Source organism: Rattus norvegicus, unplaced genomic scaffold (genome assembly GCF_021556685.1).
Source record: "Rattus norvegicus strain SHRSP/BbbUtx unplaced genomic scaffold, alternate assembly SHRSP_T2T unassigned-0000208, whole genome shotgun sequence".
NCBI lineage: Eukaryota > Metazoa > Chordata > Mammalia > Rodentia > Muridae > Rattus > Rattus norvegicus.
In genome coordinates, this window is record NW_028238925.1 from 16,360 (window position 1) to 22,500 (window position 6,141).

The 6,141-nt window shown below is 57.9% G+C and overlaps 1 long non-coding RNA gene across 1 annotated transcript in view; it reads left to right on the forward strand.

Annotated features, from left to right (window-relative positions):
* Positions 1 to 1,152: 1,152 nt before the first annotated feature.
* LOC147997232 (uncharacterized) overlaps positions 1,153 to 6,141 on the forward strand; it is an 18,298-nt gene continuing 13,309 nt past the window's right edge. Inside the window, exon 1 of the long non-coding RNA XR_015648069.1 lies at positions 1,153 to 1,332. This is a non-coding gene — a long non-coding RNA (uncharacterized LOC147997232). The remainder of the gene's footprint in view (positions 1,333 to 6,141) is intronic.

The window sequence follows — 6,141 nt, forward strand, 5'->3', positions numbered from 1 at the left end:
TTTAATCTTCAAACATATTTTTTATTGTTTATTTATTTTATGAGCACACTGTCACTGTCTTCAACACACAAGGAGAGGATTCCATTACAGATGGTTGTGAGCCACCATGTGGTTGCTGGGATTTGAACTAAGGATCTCTGGAAGAGCAGTCAGTGCTCTTCACCGCTGAGCCGTCTCTCCAGCCCTGAAACAATATCTTGAATAAACAATAACAAAAACACTAAAACTAAGTCTGCCAGTTTTCCTCTTTCTTTCTCTCTCTCTCTCTCTCTCTCTCTCTCTCTCTCTCCCTCCCTCCCTCCCTCCCTTCCTTCTTTCTTCCTTTCTTTCTTTTTCTTCAGATAGGATTTCTTAGTGAATGATATTTATGTTGATATAAATTTTTTACGTACTTTTGACTGGCTAACTAACTAGCTAAGTCTGCCTGTCCTAAAGAAGGAGTTCCCCTGCCACAACTAAATACGTGCATAGAAAAAAAAATATATAATTATTAACTTGGGATGAAACTAATGTAACAAGCAAGCAAACAAACGCACAAGCAAACAAAGTAGGGATGGTGGTGCTGGGTGCCTGGTATATGGGAGATGGGAGACCTGTGGTCTAGAGCGTCCAGAGCTCTGGCCTCCATACTCTGGACTGCATTCTCTCTAGCAATCTTCCCAAAGTGGCTGTATTTAACCATGTTTTTATTTTTTAAATTGGCTCTCTCTCTCTCTCTGTCTCTCTGTCTCTCTGTCTCTGTCTCTCTCTCTTTCTCCCTCCCTCCCTCCCTCCCTCCCTCCCTCCCTCCCCCCACCACACACACAGAGGCACGTGTGAACAAGGGAATGCAAATGCACAAAATAAGTATGTTTTGATCAGAGTGAAAACAAATCACGGGAATTTTAACCATTCCACCATCATTCCACCATTCTTTTAATTTACTCTCTGTGTTTAGTCTTCCAAAGAGGGTGGCAGGTGTGTGGTTTGGTGAGTGCCGGCTGGCGGTGGCAGCGAGGAACAGAGAACAACAACAACCCCCCTCCCCCCCATCGGGATCGGTGGAGGGTTTTAAAAATGAGTGAGCCATTTAAAAATGGTGTGGAACTGAGGTCGCCGCCACCCTCCCCTCACGACGGAGTTTGGACGCTCCCTTTTCCTAACTGTGCCTGTTCCTTGCTAATTGTTAACCGATTCGAGAGTGCATGTCCTTTCACTTAGAGGTGGCCTGTTTTCACCGCTCCGTCCTACTTTCCTTTTCTGGGTGCCTGAGGGGGTTGGCCCCGAGTCCATCCCGCGTTCACTGTGTTCCGGCGGGACAACCGGGACCGTTTGTGCCATTCGGGAGAAGTGGTGGGTACCTGCCCCGTTGTGCGTGGGTGAGTGTCCCCCTGAGCTAGGGAGGTCACTCCGGAGAGACGGAATGAGTGTGTGTGGCGGCGGCGGCGCGTGACAGTCTGTATTGGTTTGCTTGATCGAGATCGCTGTCGGGCGACACCTAGTGGCGACAAGTTTCCGCAACGCTCCTGTCCCCCGGTTGGTGACAAAGGACGGGGAAGTGCCTGTGGTGAGCCGGCCAGGGTGAGAGGGTGACAGGCAAGCAGGCGGGTGCGCGACGGAGACGCCGTCCTGTCTGGGGACCATCTCTAGCTAGGAGGTTGTACCTGGAGAACTTCAGGGGAGGAGGGTGGCTGTACGACCTATTGGGACACAAGGAGGGGTTGGTGGCAGCTGGATGAGGTCGACCAGAAGGCTTGGGCCCCGTCCCGGATTTTTTTTTTTTTTTTCCAATTTTTTTTTTTTTAATTTTTTATTTTATTTTATTTTATTTTTTTTTTATTTCTTCCCTCCTCTCCGGTCCCAGCCAGCGGGACCATAGACACTTTTGAGGCCGAGAGGGTGCTGTGTCCCCGGCCTCCGAGCCGAGGTGGCCCGGCTAGGGGGCGCCACGGAGTTTTTTTTTTTTTTTTCTTTTCCAGGAGTCCCTTCGGTCCCAGCCAGCGGGACCATAGACACTTTTGAGGCCGAGAGGGTGCTGTGTCCCCGGCCTCCGAGCCGAGGTGGCCCGGCTAGGTGGCGCCACGGATTTTTTTCTTTTTCTTTTCCAGGAGTCCCTTCGGTCCCTGATAGCGGGAGCCTGGACCTCTGAGGCCGAGAGGGTGCTGTGTCCCCGGCCTCCGAGCCGAGGTGGCCCGGCTAGGGGGCGCCACGGAGTTTTTTTTTTTTTTTTTTTCTTTTCCAGGAGTCCCTTCGGTCCCAGCCAGCGGGACCATAGACACTTTTGAGGCCGAGAGGGTGCTGTGTCCCCGGCCTCCGAGCCGAGGTGGCCCGGCTAGGTGGCGCCACGGATTTTTTTTTTTTCTTTTCCAGGAGTCCCTTCGGTCCCTGATAGCGGGAGCCTGGACCTCTGAGGCCGAGAGGGTGCTGTGTCCCCGGCCTCCGAGCCGAGGTGGCCCGGCTAGGGGGCGCCACGGAGTTTTTTTTTTTTTTTTCTTTTCCAGGAGTCCCTTCGGTCCCTGATAGCGGGAGCCTGGACCTCTGAGGCCGAGAGGGTGCTGTGTCCCCGGCCTCCGAGCCGAGGTGGCCCGGCTAGGGGGCGCCACGGAGTTTTTTTTTTTTTTCTTTTTCTTTTCCAGGAGTCCCTTCGGTCCCTGATAGCGGGAGCCTGGACCTCTGAGGCCGAGAGGGTGCTGTGTCCCCGGCCTCCGAGCCGAGGTGGCCCGGCTAGGGGGCGCCACGGAGTTTTTTTTTTTTTTTCTTTTTCTTTTCCAGGAGTCCCTTCGGTCCCTGATAGCGGGAGCCTGGACCTCTGAGGCCGAGAGGGTGCTGTGTCCCCGGCCTCCGAGCCGAGGTGGCCCGGCTAGGGGGCGCCACGGAGTTTTTTTTTTTTTTTTTTTCTTTTCCAGGAGTCCCTTCGGTCCCAGCCAGCGGGACCATAGACACTTTTGAGGCCGAGAGGGTGCTGTGTCCCCGGCCTCCGAGCCGAGGTGGCCCGGCTAGGTGGCGCCACGGATTTTTTTTTTTTTCTTTTCCAGGAGTCCCTTCGGTCCCTGATAGCGGGAGCCTGGACCTCTGAGGCCGAGAGGGTGCTGTGTCCCCGGCCTCCGAGCCGAGGTGTCCCGGCTAGGGGGCGCCTCCGAGACTTTATTTTTTCCAGGATCCTCCCCGGTCCCTGCCAGCGGGAGCATGGACTTCTGAGGCCGAGGGGAAGCTGTGTTCCAGGCTATCTACCATGGCCTCCTCGGTCTGTGAGCACTCAGGGTTCTAAGGTCGACCAGTTGTTCCTTTGCGGTCCGGTTCTCTTTCTACATGGGGACCTCTTGGGGACACGTCACCGAACATGACTTCCAGACGTTCCGTGTGGCCTGTCATGTTTATCCCTGTGTCTTTTACACTTTTCATCTTTGCTATCTGTCCTTATTGTACCTGGAGATATATGCTGACACGCTGTCCTTTTGACTCTTTTTGTCATTAAAGGACGTTGGAAGAGGCTTGCACCAAGGCTGTTTGCTTGTCCAGCCCTAGCTCTTTTCTTCTGCGCATGGGCCTCTTCGATGCTTGAAGCTTAGCGTCCCCCCATGAGTACGCGCTTCCTGCTTTCCCGTGCTTGCTTGCCTGTGCTCTGTGGGGCAGCTTTATGACAACCGTCCCGCGTGTCAGGCGTTCCCGATTTCCCCGTGGTGGTTGTCGTCCGTTACCGGTAGGAGTCGTTGGTGCCGAGTGCGACTGGAAGGGTTTTCCCGTTTGGTGCTAGTGACCCCCTGGCGTGCTCCTCTGCGGCCGACCGGTTTTTTTATTTGTTTTTTTTTTTTTGTTTTTTGTTTTTTTTTTTTTTTGTTTTTTGGAAGGAGTTCCCGAACCTCCGCTGCTTGGTGGTGTGTCCCTTTCTTTCCTGCTGTGTGCCTCCCGAGTTGCACCTTTTCTCCTTCGAAGGGGATTTTATTTTTTTATTTTTATTTTTTATTTTTTATTTTTATTTTTTTTTGAAGGAGTTCCCGAACCTCCGCTGCCCGTTGAGTCCCGTTCTTCCACGCCACGTGCCTCCCGAGTGCAACGCTTCCTTTTTTTTCTCGCCCTCGAGAAGGGTAAATTTTTTTTTTTGTGTGTGTGGCAGTGTTAGCGACTTCTTCCCGTGCTCTCTCTCGCTCTTCTCGCTCGTATTCCCGTCCAGTGCGTTGTTAGAAAGCTCTCACGCCCGTTGTTCCCGATGCATGGCGTGTCTCGCTCCCGTTGGATCGATGTGGTGCTGCCGCGTTCTCTTCGGGCCGGGGCCTAAGCCGCGCCAGGCGAGGGACGGACATTCATGGCGAATGGTCATTCAGCGCGAATGGCGACCGCTCTTCTCGTTCTGCCAGCGGGCCCCTCGTCTCTCCTCCCCATTCCTTTGCAGGGTGGTGTGTGGAAGTCAGGGGTGCGGCTGTCCGGCACGAGCGCTGACCCGCGCACACTTGTTGCTGTGGTTCGCGGTGTCCCTGTGGACGTGTCGGGGGCGCTTGCCCCCACGCCGTTCACTGCTTCGCGGCCCTCTTCCCCCGTGCCGGGGGAAGGTGGTAGACCCGCTGCGGTGCATACCCTTCCCGAATGGTGTGTGCACGCGCCCTGCTTCGTGTGAGCCTTGCGGTGCTCCTGGAGCGTTCCGGGCTTTGACCACCAAGGTGCCCGCTTCTGAGTTGGCGGTGGCGCTTCCCGCTCCCCGGCGTGCCTCCTGTGCTCCATGGTGCTTGTGCCTTTACGCTTTCCCTTGTCCTAGTTGCCGGCTTTCTGCACGGTGACAGAAAGGGGGGGGGTCGAGGAGTTGAGTGTGCGGTTAAAAGGCTCCTTCCGTTGGGTGAGCGCCCACCCCGTGCCTATGTTTTTGGTGCCTTCACCCGCGGGCCCTGCGCGGTTAGGGTGGTGCTGAGCGATCGCGGCTGGCCCTTTTTAAAGACCGGACTCCCTCAAGTCAAGGCTCCTCCTTTGTGTGCGCCTTGAAGAGGCCTGGCTCTCGGCGGGGACCTGTCGCAGGTCCCCCCGGTCCGCGAATGCTCAAGAAGACCCCGGAGAAAGAGACCTTTGCCGATACCGCAGACCCCCCACCAGCTGGCGCGTGGTCCTTCCCGTTCTGTCCCGCGCCTGTTGCTCGTTTCCCGTTGCGTGCACGGAGCCCTTGGCTGCTCGTCGGTGTTGGGTTCGTCCCGCCCTCAGTGAGGAATTTGCCTTCTCTAGCTATCTTCGGAAAGGGCTTTACGATCTCCGAGGGGCTTCTCCCGGATGGTCCCCTCGGCTGCCCGCCCTGACCTCAGCCTTCTGCGCGCAGCGTTTGCTCTCTCGCCTACCGCGACCCGCGCCTCCCCGCTCCGAGTACGAGGAGGGATCACGCGGGACGGGGCTCTGTCGACCTGCCGCTGTGCGGAGCTTGTGGGGGAGATTGGGTTTCTGGTGGCAGGTGGCGGGGAAGGGCCGTGCACACGCCCGCGTGCGCGGTACCCCCCTCACCGCGAGGGGTCGTCGCGGGACGGGTGGGTTTGGAAGGGCGGCGGTGGGCTCCCGGTCCCACCCGCCTCCGTTTCCCCCCGTGCCCTCCGTCGCGTGTGCGTCCCTCCCACGCGCGTCCACGTCCCGGCCACTCTCGCGGCGAGGTCGTGTCGCGTGTGGTGCGTGCCGCGTGCTCTCGGGCGTCTGCGGTTGCCGCCTCGTCCCCCCCTTCCACGGCAGCGTTCCCACGGCCGGTGGAGATCGCGGGAGCCGTCCTACCCCCCCTTCCCCCTCCGCGGGGCTCTTGAGGGTCCGTGAACCGCGGGGTTGGCCTCGCTCTCGGGGGCGGACTTCTTATTTGGGGGAACCGGCGGTCGGCCGCGTCCGGCGCGTCGTCGGACGTTGGGACCCGCTGCCACGCGGGGGTCTTCGTCGGTTGGCGTCGGCGTCTGCCTCGGTTCTCTCTCGCGTCGGCTGGCGTCTCCTCGGGCTCCCGGGGGTTGTCCGTTGGTTTCGGGTCGGCTCGGTGCCGCGGGCGTGGCGGGACTGCTCCGGGTTGGGTGCAGTGTGATTCCCGCCGGCTTGGCTCGCGTGCCCGGTCGCCGCCCGAGCGGCCTCCCGGTCCCTTGTGAGGCGTCTCCCGCGGGGGGTGCCGCTGCGGCCCGCCCTGCCGTCGACGGTCCTCGTTCTGTCGGTTCGCTCCCCCTC